Source organism: Xenopus laevis, chromosome 2S (assembly GCF_017654675.1).
Source record: "Xenopus laevis strain J_2021 chromosome 2S, Xenopus_laevis_v10.1, whole genome shotgun sequence".
NCBI lineage: Eukaryota > Metazoa > Chordata > Amphibia > Anura > Pipidae > Xenopus > Xenopus laevis.
The window spans coordinates 79,374,938-79,393,485 of record NC_054374.1 but is presented as its reverse complement, the minus strand read 5'-3'; the positions used below and the strand labels follow the sequence as shown (position 1 = coordinate 79,393,485).

The window sequence follows — 18,548 nt, the reverse complement described above, 5'->3', positions numbered from 1 at the left end:
TTCCACCATTGCTACAGCAGCTTGTTCATATGAACTATAGTAGTGTTACTGAAGCAAACAGATCAGTTTTACCAGTGCAGGGCAACACTACATGATATTTTCATTACTTTAAAACACTTTCATTTTAAGGTGTTACTGTTCCTTTAAGATTCACCTGACCACATCTTTCTGTTAAAGCAAGTTTTTATTTGTGGTTCTTAGGCTATTTAGCTTTTTATTCAGCAGCGCTCTAGTTTGCAGTTTCAGTAATCTGGTTGCTAAGGTCCTATTTACCCTAGCTACCATGCACCGATTTGAATGAAAGATTGGATTATAAAAAGGAGAGGACCTAGATAGAAATATGAGTAATAAAAAGTAGCAAAAACAAACGTGTAGCTTTACAGCTTTTTTAGATAGGCTTAGTAAACCCCATTTGACAGCAAGTATCAGAAAAAGAAGGCAAATTACTTGAAAACTACTATACAAAATAAATAATGAAGACCAATATTTCTGATGTTTATATTACAGGCCCATTCTCCTGTAGTGTCACACTGAGTTGCCAATCAATTTCCTACACGTATCCACACCAAACAATTCAACAAGTACATCACACAGAAAATGTTGGTGTAATCCAACCAGTAGCACAAGAAACTCTCTCCCATTTAAATTGGTAGTATACACCTTTTTTCAACATGAACAAAACAAGTGCAAATATATTACTCAAGCCGAAATAAGTATCTTTATTGCGTCCTGCCAGCAATCTGACATGGAGCTCTCACTCATATAACTCAGGAAAAGCACTTTTGCCCAAAAACTGTCTGTAGGCCATGGAAACAGGCTGCAAAATAAGAATGAATTCTATTAACAACTACTTATCATCATCTTAGTGTAGAGACTGAATGTTTTAGATGTACCAATCCTCTTGAAAAACTAGGATTCGCCAATGACTTCTAATTTAAAAGTAGGGGTCATCTTAACTATAAATGCTAAGCGTTTGCACAGAATATATACAGGAGACATTAAAGGAGCACAAAACCCTAGAAATTAGAAATGCCACAGAACTTACTTCACCAGCCTAAAGTTTCAGAATCTCCTTAATAAGTAATGATTTAGGTCTTCAAAGTTGTACACAGGGGGGTCACCATCTTAGAATGTCAGTGACACTGCACATGCTCAGTGGGCTCTGAGCAGCTGGGTAAAACAAAGCTTAGGGATTGTTGCAAACCAAACAGTTCACATGATATAAAAGATGATGCTACAGCGTTGATGCTACAGAGCTGATGCTACAGAGCCGATTATTGAATTCTGAAAATTGCACTGGTTTTAGAGAGAGTCTAAATCAATTACTAATCAGTCTTTTATTGTGATTTTTATTTTCTATATACAGTATATTTGGGAGTGGGTCCCAAAGCTCAGGTAACTGACAGCAGAAGATGGTGAGAGCAAGTGGAGGCACAGATCCTCATTGTTAAAGGACCATGGTTACATGATTGCCTGCCTATTTAATTCAGATTTTAAATCAATTGCTGCCTATGCATGAACTAAACAGGGAGGGTGCAGGAGTACATGAAACAAGGATCAAATTAATCTAGATAAAAGAAAATCAGAAATATAATGAAGCAAGTTTAGAGAAAAAGGATAAATCATAAATTCCTTCTTGATTCCAACAAGGTTATCTGATTTTCCCTTGATCAAGAACCTTGAACACAAAGATTTCTAAAAAAAACATCGGACAAATGTATCAAAGTATCTACTAAATGATTTATTGCAGCATCCCTAGATAAGGAATTCATGAACATTAATATTAAACAAATGCTATTCCTATTACACTGGCTTACACTGCTTCAAAACAAAGTGTTTAAAGGAACAGTAACACTAAAAAGTGGTTTAAAGTAATGAAAATATCATGTACGGTTGCCCTTCACTAGAAAAACAGACCTGTTAGCTTTAGAAACAACATTTTAGTTCATATAAACAAGCTGCTGTGTAGCAATGGCAGAAATTGAAAAAAAGGCCATATGGCACAGGTTAAATAGTAGATAACACCATTATGTTCTACTACAGAGCTTATCTGCTGTGTAACTTGAGCCTTTTATCCTTTAAATGGCTGCCTCCATTGCTACACTACACAGCAGCTTATTTCTGTGTGTGGTGTTTCTGAAGCAAAAACAGCAGCTTTACCAGTTCAGGGCAATATTGCATTATATTTTTATTTCTTTAAATAAACGTCCATTTCAGCAGGCCGACTTCAGCCCACGAACACTAGGTGAATCCACTTCAGTCTCTGCTTCTGGAAGCCTTGTGTCAGCTCCAGTGCGAACACAATCTGCCAATTTTGGCGCTAAATGCAAACTCTGGCATTTCTTCCCTGAAAATCACGGTGTGTGTTTGCACCAGAGCCGACACAAGAAGAAGATACAGCTACGGGTCAGGAGCTGAAATCACCTTGTGGATTTCAGGAGGCTGATTTCGGCCTGTCTGGCCCTAGCCTAAGCTGGCCAATCAGTCTGTATATGATTTGGTCACACAAGCTGACCAACTGAAACACAGGAAGAAAGAATGAACTTCAAGCATGTCATTATGCCTCTGATGTGCCAATATGAGGCATAACTAAACCAGAATTTAAGTCAAACTTGTAATCTACACTGGCATGAAAATAAGCTTTAGCCTGTGATTCCAGCACTGATTGATAAATCGAGAAAGCACTGTATTACTGTTGTTTCACATATCGCTGAAAGTAGGTGTTCATCCAGGGGAAAGTAAAGGGTGGGAGTGGAAACTACTAATAGTGCTTCATCACACCAAAATGTAGAATTTGAATAATGCATAGTAGCCGTAATTTGCTCTCCTCCAGTCCAGACCCATTTCCTAAAAAGAAGTGAGCAAGACAGAGCCTGGCCACTGCAACAATTTTTCAAAGGTAGATGTAGTGAGACAAATACAAGAGGTCCTCTGCACTCAACCCATTATCAATATATTTAAGACAGAGACATTTTGTGCATACTTCTACTAAAAAATGCCTTACCCTTTAAACAACACAGGGATTGTTTGTCCATATATTGCAATATATTTAAGCTGGCCAACTACGTCAAAGTCATCCCATATCTGGCCAGTCCTACGCTTAATTTTCATCTGATTCATTAAGAATTCAATTGCTTAATTATACATTTTACAAAGGGACTAAGTTTTACCTGCAACTTACTAGCTGCTTTCAAAGTAACACTCCCAAACTTGGCTGCCCTTTTATTAGACACCAGTGGGATCACCTGATGTAGTGAGAACCATCAGTGCATTATATAGCAAAAAAAACAAAAACAGAAAAAAAGTTCTCAATAGCAATTCCATTAACAAATTATGTTCAAATCAATGATATTGGAAATCAATGTACATTGAAAAGCTGCTTAGAATATGTTGTGTGTGTTTTGTTTTCGCTATGCAAAATTTTATATTGGGTTTTCAGTTACAGTAATAGTCCCAGCTATAGTATGAATAACAAAGATCACATTCACTATTTCGTGCCATGGGCAACATGATTGGTGTGTGTGTATATATATATATATATATATATATATATATATATATATATATAATATATATATATATATATATATATATATATATATATATATATATATATATATATATATATATACACATACACACACACACACAATTAACTGGAACACAGTATAGAAGCATATGGCTTGTTTACATTTATGGATGTGTGTTTTGAAGGCACTGTTGAAATATAAACAGGTGATTCTTAAAATAGTTGGTAAGAAGTAACAATAAATATGCTTCAGAGACTGATAAATAGTAAAGACATGCCATATCTTAAAAGCTTGAGCCTTTACTCACAGACATCGAAACCATTACAGTTTTTTTAACCTTATAAGGGCTGAAATGTTGGCCACCAATGAAGATTATGCTTTGCCCGGGTAAATGTAACTTCGGGAAGTCATGTTAAAATATAGTAGTAGCCAAAATCATTAAAACCAGGAGCTTACCTAAAGCTATCATTCTATACCTTCACAACAAAACTATTATTTGAAGATTATCCGCAGGAAATAGATTGTTTTCCTCTAACTAACAGAAGATAACTGTACAGTTATAGGTTAATTTTTTTATATAATTGTATATTTAGTGAATAGACCCATCTATTGTACAACTTTGAGCTTTGCAGAATATGCTGGCGCTTTAAACACAAGTTAATAACAGTACTAATGCAATGTAAAATACTAAAACTAATCTGTTATCATATTGCAACAAAACCTGTAAAGTAAAAACATTCCATATGGCTCATACATCTACAGTTACACTGTGAGCCAATCATATATAGAGTACTAGCCAGAAGGTAGGAAATATGCCATGTATTTAGTCTGCAAAAGTTAGAATTAGCATGTAGTTATGATGTGCCAGCATATTTTGCAGTGCTGTAAAAAAAGATAGGTGCATACATTAAACATACAGAAAAGGAAATACATCCATTACCTGAATGAGATAAAGCGGGCTCTGCACAACAGAGTTTACAATCTAAAAAGTTAGCATTTATGTTTTTTAAAGAGAATATTATAGTTGTAGTTAAGTTCAAGTTTCCAACAAGTTCATTACCCAATATAAGTCAGATGTTATATTTACAGAATTTATTTGCAGAATTTAGAGGCGGAAAAGGCAGAGGGTGGTCAACTAATAAGCAAGGGGAAACAGTTGTCACATACTTCTTAGTAATGAACAAGGTGCTTAATCCGAATAGTGTCACAGTGAGTTATCTCTAAAATTGTTTTGATAAAGATGTTGCTGTATTTTACCCTGTTGTTTCTGCTTATGCGGTTGTATTATAAGCGTTAATTGAATTTAGACTAGCACTCCAAGAGGAGGAGTTTAACACGAGTTCTGGGAGTGTTTGCCCGGGGTTAAGTAATGAAACTGTATCTGATGAGAACAGGCTTGACTCCCAAAACTTTCTGGTCACTGAGTTTAGACAAACTCATGTCTCAATTGGAATAACTAAGCATGTTTCAAACATTCACTGTTGAATGAGCTTTACATTTGTGTATTTAAAGGGCAAGGTAAGGGTAAAAGAGTGTTTTATAATGCAGCCCCATCGTTCAATAGTTTTATTACAATCTGCGTTCCTCTAATTTGTAAAATCACACTTCATGCAGACACGTCTTACATCACCAAAGCGCCACGGCAGATACTGTAAGTACTAACTGTATATATGTTAAAGTCCTGCCCTTTTGTTCCTTTTGTTAACCAATCTGTGCAGTAATCCAAGCAACGAGCAAGCAGTACATGCTAAGGCCACACTGTGCGACCTAGGCTTAGAAAGCCTAACATTAACACTGGGTTTAGGGGCTACAAATAGGAAAGAAAGCCCAGCCAAGCATCTGTCCAAAGCTGGCCAGGGTTTGCCAAATTACATCAGAACATGGTGGTCCTAGAGCAACTAGCAAGTAATGCATTAAGACTATATTGCAGAGACATAGAGCAGAACAGCAGAGACTTTATAGAATACGTATAGAATCGTATTAACTGGCTGGCTTCACAGAGTTTTACCCAATGATATCAGTCCTTGCCCCAACAAAGATGACATATTTGCCCCAGTAGCTTCCCATCTTCTTTTCTGCAGATTCACTGCACATGCTCTGTGCTGTTGTCGCTTACTGAGCTTAGGGACCATGCATATTATTATCAAAACACATCATATAGATATCACAACATAAGGCTGATTAGTACATAATACAGATTATTGTCATATGGCAGGTCAGAAACCAGTAGAGTTAGCATCATAAATTAATAATCAGCCCTGTATAGTCAGCTTAAATGGCTGATTTCAGATGATCCCTAAGTTTAGCTTTTCATCAGCCGTTCAAAGCACACCAAGCATGTGCGTGTCTCAGACACTACTAACATAATACAAGATGGGAAACTCATGTCACAACATTGAAGTCCTGGATCATTACTACTATAAAGATGCTGAACCTTTAAGCTGGTTCAATGCATGAAACATATTTAATTTCTAGCCATATTCATTTTTAGGGTTTAGTTCTTTAATCTGTTTTGCAAGTTTTTTGAAGTATGAAAGATAAACCCACACAAAGACAGAGAGAAGCCCACTCTGGAACTTTATCAGGATTCAGTGACACAAAGCAGCAGTAATAACCAATGAGACACTATGGGGGTTATTTACTAAAATCCATACATTTCTCACTATTTTCTTAAAACCACTTTGGCCAAACTCCTGTGCACATTTTTACTGTATTTATCAATACATTTACTCAAAAAAATCTGGAGAGGGAAAAGACTCAATAAAATCGTGAAAAAATCCAAATTGTACGAATTTTTCGGATTTGATGCCCAAACACCACAAATGAATCGGATTATTGTTCGAAATCCAGCGCAGATAAGGATATTTTCCAATTGTAAACGGGACATCTGCCATGGACTTCTACATGACCTTGGCAAAGGTAAAAAAAATTTAATTTGGATTTTAATAAATCAAAATTTTTGAGTGACTTTTTTCTTTTCTACGAAAAAATTAATTTTTTCCACTTTAAGAATCTGACCAGAAAAAAATAACCCCAGTGTGTCATGCATGAAGTTACCTTTAAAGGGGTTGTCCAACTTTTTGCTAAGTCCTACCAAAACTGTAGGACTTTGCAAAAGAAAACATTTTCCCAGTAAAAATGCTCCCTTTGCATGCTTTTTAAGTTACAAGAGTTTACCCAATCCCTGGGAACCATGCTTGTGCAAAAACTGGCAGCAATAAGTCAAGGAAATTGGCAACAAGTGCTAATGCACATGCGCCCACAGTCCACAATCTATTGCATAACGTTAATTCTATTGTCTGTCAAAAGGATAAATTGTAAGCAAATGAATTACAAAGACTCTGGGAATTCTTTTACAAAGTTCTACCACTTTGGAAGGACCTTACAAAAATGTGGACAACTCCCTTCAGGTAGAATAGCCCTGTTGATACAATTAAAACACTTTCTTTGTCTTTAAATACCTTGGTGAGTAAAACCTTTACAGCCACTGGTAATTTTACAAATATTATTTGCAGGAGAAAAGTGACTAAAAGGCAACTTTTTCTCTAGAAAAATCATCCTGATATTGATTGGACAAATTTAGGCAAGAGGAAGAAGATACAGATTCTACGCAGGTGGAGAATCCACTGCCCGTCTACCCCCCTTTTCTTTTCTGTTGGCAAGGTAGATTTTGGCACAAAAGGCAAAACGTCGAATTTCAGTGCCAAAATCCACCACGCCTGCCTGCACCTGAGCAAAGACAATTCTTCTGGGTGCAGGCAAGAGCAGAGGGGCAGCAGATGCCCAGCATGTGTTTCTCCACAATCTGCAATTGGCTGTCCCTAGCCTTAAAAATCCTTTCACAGGGACGACCGCATTGGCTTGATGATGCGGTCCTTACTCGGACTGCCTGTTTCTCCTTCATTATGATGCGATCATTAGGCCCTATATCAGAGAAATATCCCCTCATTTAGCAACCTTGCCAGACAAGCAGATCTTCAAATGTAGGGCCAAAATAATTCCCCATACCTACTATATGCCCAAATCTGGACACTCCTCCTAAAATTACATGTTTTGAGCTGGAATTCTCACTTTTGAGTTTCAAGCATCTCATATACAGAACCCACTATTTTGTTTCCAATAAAAAAAACACATAAGAGGGGAGCGTAACCTAATGGAAGGATATTTCTACCTGTAGCCAATTGACAGTCCCCCTAAAGATAACTATTCAATTTTATTGGGAAGGCTATTAACCATTTGTTCGATACTTTATCATCAATTAAAAGGGATCTCCACCCTAACACGAATGAAATTCAATGAATTTGAGGCAACTTTCCAATATAAAATAGCAATTTTACTGAAAGTAGTACCTGCCTGCCTATTTTATAGTATATGCAGCCTGGTTTCTGTCTCCTGAAACAACGTAACAGGTTTCAGCAGAAGTCAAGGAGAACCAACTTCTACTCTACCCCTACCCTGTTACTGTAGTCATAACAAATAGCCAAAAACAAATGAAGTTTTCAATAACAATCACATTTACATATACTGTTAATTATTAAAAATTAATAAATGAATGTATATAGGAAATTTGCTTTTAACTACACTTTTTTCATTACACACTAAGTTTTTAGATGCACATCCCCTTTAAAATGTAACCGACGGTCATTCAAAGTGGAATAAAAAAAAAAACAGTTATTATTGCACAGGCACCATTTTTCTCTTGCTGTCCATCAGTCAATTTATACTTGTGCACATAGACACAGTTCTAAGCTGTCACTGTTTGGAAACTGCTCAGCTTTATCCTATGAAGTTTTTATTCACTTTCAAACCTGCACAAACAAACTTTGTCCTTCATTCTCCAAACTCCAAGGCAGCAGCATCTCAAGGTCATGCTGGCTAAAGGCCTGGATCTAGCAGCATAAACTAGAATTCTGGATTAAAAACAGGAAAAACTGTCAACATAGCACTGGAGTCTCTATGAATTAGGCAAGGTCTGAGAAAAGCACTTGCTCATGCTACCTCCAATACTGTGCTTCTGGCCTGCAGAACATTCCTAGTTATGATCTGGAATGTATTGCAGCACCACTAACATTCCAATGACCTTCATACCTTATTTGCAACTACACCAGGTTTAAGTATTCCAGGTCTGCATCTGTTAAATGACAAAAATGTACAGGGTCACTGGCTGTCTTTTGTTGTCATTGATAGGTTCATGTTTGTTTAAATAATTAAAGCAAACATTTAGCAACTGAATGGTTTACCTGCATAAGCAACACAGTGGATGAATAAATAAATTGAATTTTAAGGTAACATCGGGGACAAAGTGAGCTTAAAATGTAGGTTTGTAGTGAGCAGTTTGAAGAAAGCTTATACCCACACACAAAAATGTGAATGAAAAAATGAAAACGGGAAAAAAATGTGCACGTCAGCTTAATACAGTAGACTAAACAATTAACAAACATGGGTAATAATTCCAGGAGAATCCAAATAGCTCTGAACAGAAAGGCCTTATGTTAATAACTTCTTTATCCACAGAAGGTGCTATTTCACTTTTATAAAAACACTGCTTCAACTAAAGCAGCATAACACATAGCAAAAATGTAACAGGTCAGCATTCTGAAAAGGGTTAAAGGTTCTGTATCAATATTAAGGTTGTGCTGTGACTGCACGCATTACACACATTTAAATACACACTCCTTTGTTCCTCTTACTCTATACTCAACCTAACAGAATATCAGCTGCCTTAGTATAGCAAATTTCCTTTCCAAATATTAGCTGGACTTTAAGAGAGTTCTTATCAAAGTCTTTTCTTCCTTTAAAGTGGGAAAAGGCATGCTTTTTCAAGGACTGGCAAAACCGACACTCAGTGAAAGAGGTGCAGCAGAAGGTATGTTAGGAATGTAAAGGGGGCCATTTTCTTAGACTGTACAAACTTGGGCTCCACAGTGAAGCTGCAATGGCTTAATACTTCAATGCACACAAAAGAAGGGAAAAGGGTACTTACCAGATAGACCAACATTTCGTTGAGAAAGTCAAATCACATCAGGCTATGTAAAAGCACAAGCACTGCTATTTTTCCCTTTCAGCTGCACTCTCACTTTCCTCCCCCCTCACGGGAAAGAGCAAAAAAGGAGAAGAAAGGACAAAGGCATGAGAATATGCAAGGGAAAGGCTGTAGAAGATCCAGGGCAAAGCCCAAGCAAACAGGGGCTGCTCTCCTTGCAAACTACTCGCCATTTTTCTTTGTCTTTCAGCTGACCCCTGTCTAAAGGGAAAAACTCCCAAGTCTCCAATGAAAAATCCTGCAGCCTCCTTCCACTTTAACAGTCAAAGGCATTCAATCTAGCTTGCTACATGACACCAAGCCCATCCTCCCGTGCCTGCCTATTGGCTGGGCTTTGTTATTTCATGATACTGTAATGCAGCTATTGGCAAAGGCTCTTGTCATTCACCTCCCCTGTTACACTTCCTGTTTAAGTTACCTTGAGATAACCAGGGGTCAGACCGAGTGACTTTAAAGAACAAACAATATACTTTACACAGCAGAAGCACTTTTATTCACATATACTGTATTCCTAAGCAGCAAAAGTAAAAAAAAAGGGAACTGTAACTATGCTTATTTCATTACACAACAGAAAGAAACAAAACAAAGTTGTTTAGTGTAGTGTGTCATGTTTCAGATAAGAGTTCTTAGTTATGATAAAGCACAGAATATTTAACTAATATTGTTTGTGTGGAGGAGGTGGGGGAGGGGAAGCAACACTTGCATCTTAATATATGCTGCACTGAAAAGGTTAAGGTGACTTTGTGTACGAATCCAGCTGAATCCAGAAACTGCACATCGGAATGAGTGCAGCTAATCTAACAGTGCAGGTAGGCATTGCAAAGTCACTCTAATCCAAGGTCAACAAAAATATATGCCACTTCTGTACATACATTTATCAGTATGTGGCACAATGCTGGCAATCTAATTGGTCAGACAGAACACACACACATATACACTTGCTGTACGGTAATCAAGATAGCATGGAGCTTGCTCCATTAACACTAACATTACTTGCAGTGGTAGAGAAAACTACTATACACAAGGATTCTCAGAGATTTTCACTAGCCACACAGAAAAAATATGATATTTAGGCTGGCTTTCTGTTTTGAAACCAGATTGTTTTGTGCAAACAATTGTTGACATTGTTAAAGGGTCATGGGTATACAAATAAATTGCAGGACATGGAAGCATTTTTAATATAGCTTAAATGCACTGCTTAAATGACTGCACAATAATAAGTACATTAAGAAATACTCATACTTTGTTGCGCTTAAGGTTGCCACCTTTTCTAAAAAAAATTTACCGGCCGGTGAGGGGCGGGAAGAAAACGGGGTGGTCTGTGATGCAAAAGGGGGTGTGGCCATGCACTGTGCCGCAAAATGGGGCAGAGCAACATGCACAATGACCAGAAGCCTGAAAAAAGTTAAAGTCTGAGCGAATCGTGGGCGGGCCAAGGGCTTTTTTTTTTTAAGGGTATTACAAATTACCGGCAGCTACATTGCCGGTAAATTTGTAATACCGGCCCCGTGTTTTACCAGATTTTTTTTCCCTATAGCATAACCATAGACACAGAAAAGTAGGTACTACATTGTTGGCAAAATATTGTGTATTTTCTATGATCTATAGCTTTGACTTGCCACCTATTTTAGAAGAAACTAACAGGTTGTTTTTTCCTTGTGATATTTTTGGTAAAAAAATAAATAAATAAAATCTTGGCACCAGATGTATACCTCTAATTAATTAAAAAAAAAAAAAAGAAAGCATGCTGAATGGCACAGAGACCTGGGGACTGCTGTTCAAAATTAGAGTGGTCTATGTTAGGTTGCACAAGATTCAAAATGTGAGGGCTGTCACAAAAGTTAGGGAACGGAAGGATTAGGGCTCTGTACTTACCCCCTGCCCAAAGGAAGGCAGTAAGGACAGGTCTGGTCTGTAATCCAGCACTCCATGCAGAGAGCAACAGCCCTGGTGGGGCGTAAAAGGCTCCCCATACACGGGCAGATATAAGTTACTGACAGACCAGCAATAAATATAGCATTTTAATAGGCAAATTGTTTGTACAAGTTGTGTGCAAAATGCTGAACCAGTAACGGTAAACAAGGCCCAGTAATCGGTAAGTACTCTACTTAGGGCACTAAGAATGCTATGGCTATATGTGGAACACTAAGGGGCCGATTCACTAAGCTCGAGTGAAGGATTCGAATGAAAAATACTTCGAATTTCGAAGTATTTTTTTGGTACTTCGACCATCGAATTGGTTAAATTCGTTCGAATTCGAACGAAATCGAACGAATCGAACGAAAAATCGTTCGACTATTCGACCATTCGATAGTCGAAGTACTTGCCCTTTAAAAAAAACTTCGACCCCCTACTTCGGCAGGTAAAACCTACCGAAGTCAATGTTAGCCTATGGGGAAGGTCCCTATAGGTTTGCTAATCTTTTTTTGATCGAAGGATTTTCCTTCGATCGTTGAATTAAAATCGTTTGAATCGTTCGATTCGAACGATTTAATCGTTCGATCGAACGAAAAATCCTTAGATCGATCGATCGCAGGATTAGCGCTAAATCCTTCGACTTCGATATTCGAAGTCGAAGGATTTCAATTCGAGGGTCGAATTTCGAAGTATTTTTAACTTCGAAATTCGACCCTTAGTGAATCTGCCCCTAAGGGTGCATACACATGGGTGAATCATGCAGTTAAACTTCCTTTAAGATAACTTTCACTAAAGCTGCTATTTGCTGCTCCCAAATTTTTGCCGGCCCTTAGGACAGCAGACCCTGTTCACAGAATGGCAATATAGAGAATTCAGAAAATGCTGCACTACTGCACATGTCCATTCCTTCTTAGGATAATTTGCATGTCCTTTAGCCAACTGGGTGAATCGTTCCAGTCAATCGAAGAAAACACATGCAAATTAACCAGAATGGAAGAGGAATGACAGTACCCTATGAAGATTCTTGGATTAATTTATCTTTATATGGCCATCTCAAATCTGCCTTGAACATCTAGGACTTGATTCACTGACAACCATTACTTGTATGTCGTTATCTCAAAGACCATAACAATGAATTATATCTTATATACAATTGCCTCACCTATTTTGGTGTTATTAGTGTACAGGAATAGTAACAATGCAACAACTAGGGGCAAATTTATCAAGGATCGAATTGAAAATTTGAATCTTTAAATTCGAATTTCAAGTTTATTTTAGTGGAACTCGACAAGGGAAGAGTCCAAATTCTATTAGAGTTTAAAAAAAAATTCTAAATTAGAAGTTCAAAATGTATCATGTAATGTCTCTTTAAGAATTCGAATTTGACTATTCGCCATCTAATACCTGCCGAATTGGACTTTTGAAAATGAAATTTTTTTTTAAAAAAAACAAAAAACTCGAATCGACCCTATTCAAGACATGCTGCAGAGAAATGTATCAACTAAATGTTGCAAAATTATAACAGTTTAGAATCTGAACCTGAATTACTGAGCTGACAGACACAAACACCAGAGACACGAACATTCAACTTTAAACTTAGATTTTGGAAAAACATAAATAATAAAAAAAAATATATATATATATATATATATATATATATATATATATATATATATATATATATATATATATATATATATATATATATATATATATATATATATATATATATATAGTACTAGTCCTTAAGTGTGTGCACTCAGAAAACAGAAAAAGGAATATGCCAAGGTGCTACTAATCGAATTCAAATGTAATATCTAGGCAAAAGATGAGCACTCATTGGACTTTTCAAAACCAAAAAAGTGTCTTTATTTTTTCTTCAACGTTTCGGCTACATTACATTAGCCGTCCTCAGGCTAATGGGACGGCTAATGTAATGTAGCCGAAACGTTGAAGAAAAAATAAAGACACTTTTTTGGTTTTGAAAAGTCCAATGAGTGCTCATCTTTTGCCTAGATATATATATATATATATATATATATATATATATATATATATATATATATATATAATGGAACGTAATCGAAAAAAAGTCTTCTTTTTAGGGCAGGACTACACGGCCCATTCCGCCGCAATCCGACGCGCTGCGCATAATCGCAGGCGTCACGTCGGATGCGATGGAAACACGATAAGTAATGGCAGTGTCGGATCGTGTCGCATTGTTGATGCGACATGACTGTCGGATGCAGACTCAGCGTGCAGCTTCTGTATCCGACAGTCGTGTCGCATCAATGCTGCAACACGATGCGAAAATTTAATTACTTACCTTGATTCCGTTGCAAGCGTCATGACGCCTGCGATTTTGCGCAGCGCGTTGGATCGCGGCGGAATTGGCTGTGTAGTCCTACCCTTATTTCTGGGGAACAATCTAAAAACAACTGAATTGAAAAGTGTTTTGAAGGTGAACAACCCCTTAAAGTTAACTTTTAGTATGTTATAGAATGGCCAGTTGTAAGCAATATGTAAATTGGTCTTCATTATTTATATTTTATAGTTTCCAAAATATCTGCATTCTTCTTCTGACAGCTTTCAAATGTATTGTTACTTTTTGTTGCTCATCTTTATATTCAGGCCCTCTTCTTTTCATATTTGAGTCTCTTATTCAAATCAATGTGTGGTTGTTAGGGTAATTTGGACCCTAGAAACCAGATTGTTGAAATTGCAAACTGAAGAGCTGCTGAATAAAAAGATAAATAATTTAAAAAAAACAAATCAAAAATGAAAACCAATTGCAAATTATTGCAGAATATCACTCTCTACCTCATACTAATAGTTTATTTAAAGGTGAACAACCCCTTTAATGTTAAATCCAGGTTGTTACACAAAGTGATAACATTGCATTACATATTACAATTTTACCAGTGGGTGCCCCCACTGCACGTTGTTTTAGCATACAATACCAACAGATGAGACAATGATGGACAATACACCAAATTCCCAACAATCCTGAGAAGCTTGACACCTATTGGCGGAGTTATTTATCACCTGAAACTGTGCCATATCCTTCTTTGGTCAGTTCTCTTAATAGGAGTGCCCTCATTTGAACTAGAGCTCAATTCTACCAGTTAAGTCAGGGGTGTCCAAACTTTTGGCTCGCAGGGCCACATTGGATAAAGAAAAATTGTCTGGGGCCACACATGAAATACACAAACACATTTGATTTTTAAAAGTAAAGGAAATACACAGAAAAGAACTACAATGCCAGTTGGATAACCAGATGGAGCTATATACTGGAATATGGGACAACTGGATATTAAATAGACTTATTATTATATTATTATTACTAGCTGGCCAATGGGCAGAGTCGCCCCTCCTCCTATATCCTTTGCGACATGACGTTTCCTCGGGAACCAATCGTTTCAAGCTGGGCCGCATTCATATGCATCCTGGGCCGCATGTGGCCCTCGGGCTGCAATTTGGACACCCCTGAGTTAAGTGTAACAATAATGATAAAAATACTATACTGAACACAAGTAAAATCCCTGCTTTTACAGATCAGCAAAGCTGGAGAAATTGCATTATGTTTCGTTTTGAGGATTACTAATGCAAAAAGGGGAAAAAACAAACAAAAAATGACTAGCATTAGCCCTTCACCATTCAAAGCTACAGGGAGACATTTCTCTGTGCATAATTTCACTTCTTGTAAAAAGAGTATGTGCTACAAAGTATGCATTCGATAATCACAAGATGTAATGTACTATGACAGTTAGCCAAGGAAGCAATACAGCTCACTGCATGAACCAGAAGTTGACACATCCCTTCCCTGTTGTGACCTTTGCTTTTAAGAAATGTAACTATTAATTCAATATGCGTTATTTAACCAAAGTAGACACCCGCAGCACTCTGGGACATCTTCCAAAAATATTATTTAGCATGCACAACCATAATTTGATGCAAGACATTTTTTCCAAGACTATGTTTTGCTGTTGCTGAAATTTGTAGTTAGCCAAAAATGTAATGTATAAAGGCTGGAGTGACTGGATGTCTCACATAACAGAACACTACTTCCCGCTTTTCAGCTCTCTAACTCTGAGTTAATCAGTGACTTGAAGGGGGAATTCATGGGACATAACTGTTCAGTGAGTTTGCAATTAATCCTTAGCATGCAGCTCAGATTCAAAAGTAACAGATATGACCAATGTGTCCCCCTCAAGTCACTGATTGGTTACTGCCTGGTAACCAATCAGTGGAAACCAAGTGAGCTGCAAAGCAGCAAGTAGTGTTCTGTTAGACTTCCAGTCACTCCAGCCTTTATACATTACATTTTTGGCTAACTAAATATATTAGAAACATTTTTTTATTTTGCACATACAATCTATTTACCCAGTTTTTATTTTTACAGTGAACAATTCCTTTAAAACCAGGAGTGTAAATAGAGAGAAAGCACACCCAGTGACTACAGTGGAGCTCAGGTGGAACATGGGGCCTGAAAATGTTTTTGCTGTGAGGCCCAGTAACTTCTAGTTATGCCAACGTTTAAACTTTTTAACATTTTTAAAGCTAAATTGGAAAGTTGCTTGGCATGAACTCTTCATTTATTATGAAAAAAAGCAGCTTCTCTGTAGTCATTCCATTTAAAATATGGACTTTAGAGGCCACAACTAAACTCACAAACTCTTAAACCTTGAACGTCATTGAATTGATTGAAAGATCCAAATATAAGAAGTACAAACAAAAAAAAATCGCCAACGATGCAGTACAAAATATGAACACAGGTATGGGACCGGTTATCCAGATTGCTTAGGACCTGGGGTTTCTGGATAACAGATCTGAATACCTTAAGTCTATTAAAAAATAATGTAAATAATTAATTAACCCAATAGGCTGGTTTTGCCTTCAGTAAGTATAAAGGATACCTTGGTTTGGATCAAGTACAAGGTACAGGTATAGGATCCGTTACCCAGAATGCTCAGGACCTGGGGGTTTCAGATAATGGATCTTTCCATGATTTGGATCTTCTTATTAGGAAATGTAAACATTAAATAAACCCAAAAGGCTGGTTTTGCTTCCAATAAGGATTAATTGTATCTTAGTTGGGATCAAAGTATAAGCTACTTTTTTATTATTAAAGAGAAAAAGATCATTTTAAAAATGTGGATTATTTGGATAAAATGGACTCTATGGGGTATATTTATCAAAGAATGAAGTTAATAGTGAAGTTCCGCCACTAGAGTGAAATTCTGCCACTCTCCATTCATTTCTATGGGATTTTTATAGGCGTATTTATCAAAGGGTGAACTTTCACCCATTGATAAATACGCCTTTCAAAATCCCATAGAAATGAATTGAGAGCTGCGGAATTTCACTCTAGTGGCGGAACTTCACTCTTTGATAAATTTACCCCTATGAGAGACAGGCATTCCATAATTCGGAGCTTTCTGGATAACGGGTTTCCGTACCGGTACTGTTTTTAATTGAAGAGGTCCAATTAGATCACTTTAGATTACACCTCGAAATCTCGCATTTTAAGACCTTTTAAGAAATATAGGAAAAGTACAATTTCTTTGAGATTTTTAGAAAAAACTAAATGATATGGTTAGTAAATAGTCCCTTTATCGTCAGTATAATAGCTGGAAGACAGTGGCATAGCTACTGGAGGTTTGATCCCCTAGAGCCAAGGTCCGAAGCTGTCAAGTGTGAGCCCTGCGGCTAGTTACGCCACTATAGGAGGGTATGCACACACAACACTCTCTCTCCTGGATACATGAAGAGTTTAGGAATGGTGAAAAAATCTAGCTTTAAAAGCTGGATGGCAACACCTGTAAAAACATAGCCTCAGATACTCATTTTATGATTTACTGTCAATAAATGTTATATTGCCCCTATTCATATAATAAACATGAGTTGAAGGGTAATTTTCTTATCACATTTTGCTTATTTGTGCTTTTTATTGATAGATGATGCAGTAGAGAAATGCAGTAGAGAACTGTAGTAAATGTAACATAGTAGTCGGTTGATATATGATATAAACTAATAGAACTCTATCTTTGGCTTTCTGTAGAAATAGAAGCTACTAGTAGTTGTGTCGGTTGAAGCTGACAATCAAGGACAGTTGCAAAAATGCAGATGGCTGGCGGGCCACAGTTCTAAAAGTTCTTTGAACCTTGGGTGACATAACAGTGCACACCCAAACATGTGAGGTATTGTCTCTAATGTCACAGGAGTGGCTGGAGATGGATATATAAACACAGGCAAAATGCTGGTTTTGGAATGGTTCAGAAAATTTCTGAAGTAACCCCACATGGTCTATTTTTTTTATTTATTTTTCCAATAAACCAAACTTAACCAAAGTGATAGCACATTGTTGATGAGTTGTTCCCAACCCTGAGCTGTTGGCTCACCTCTAGCTTTCCAATTTAGTGCTATTACGTTCTTGGCATACATGCAGAGACTAGTTACAAGTGTTCGCTGAGCTCTATTTGGAGCTATATCCTCCATTAGATTTAGTATTAACACTTTGGGGTCCATATGGAGTGGGATTTCCGTTCTCATACGGATTATGTGTGTTACCTCTCTCCAAAATGTTTGTATAATTGTGCAGCTCCAGACCATATGCATAAAGTTTGCTGGGGAGTTGGAGCATCTAGGGCATACATCCCTTATAACAGGGTTACAGTTATAACAGTCTGCATAGAGTAAGGTATACCCTGTGTAGATAATTCAGCTGGGTCATTTTGTCCTTACTACAGATAACCATATCAAAACATGAATCTAGTATATCCTCCCATTCCTCGGGAATGAGCACAGGTATATCTCTCTGCCATTTAGTTACAAGTTTACTTAGTGAAACACTCCCGGGCCTGGTCAGTTGAGCATAAAAGACAACGTTTTTTTAAGTGTAAATTCCCGTATATCTAACTCCACTTTCCTGGGGATGGTGTCAACTGGTCCATTCCTGAATTGAGTTTCTATGGCATGCCTTAGCTGCAGATACCTGTAAAACATTGTGTTGGGAAGAGAGAATTTAATTTGAGATCCTAAGAGGACCTGAGGTTAAC

General features: G+C 37.2%; 1 protein-coding gene across 6 annotated transcripts in view; it reads right to left on the bottom strand.

The window, feature by feature from the left end:
* The window catches only part of nfyc.S (nuclear transcription factor Y subunit gamma S homeolog), a 46,011-nt gene that overhangs the window by 21,806 nt on the left and 5,657 nt on the right, over positions 1-18,548 (bottom strand). Inside the window, 2 exon segments of one of the 6 annotated variants that reach the window (NM_001197280.1) lie at positions 8,619-8,661; positions 9,514-9,812. The exons of 2 other annotated variants lie outside the window; for them this stretch is intronic. The gene's annotated coding sequence lies outside the window, so the exon portion shown is untranslated. 6 annotated transcript variants of the gene reach the window in all.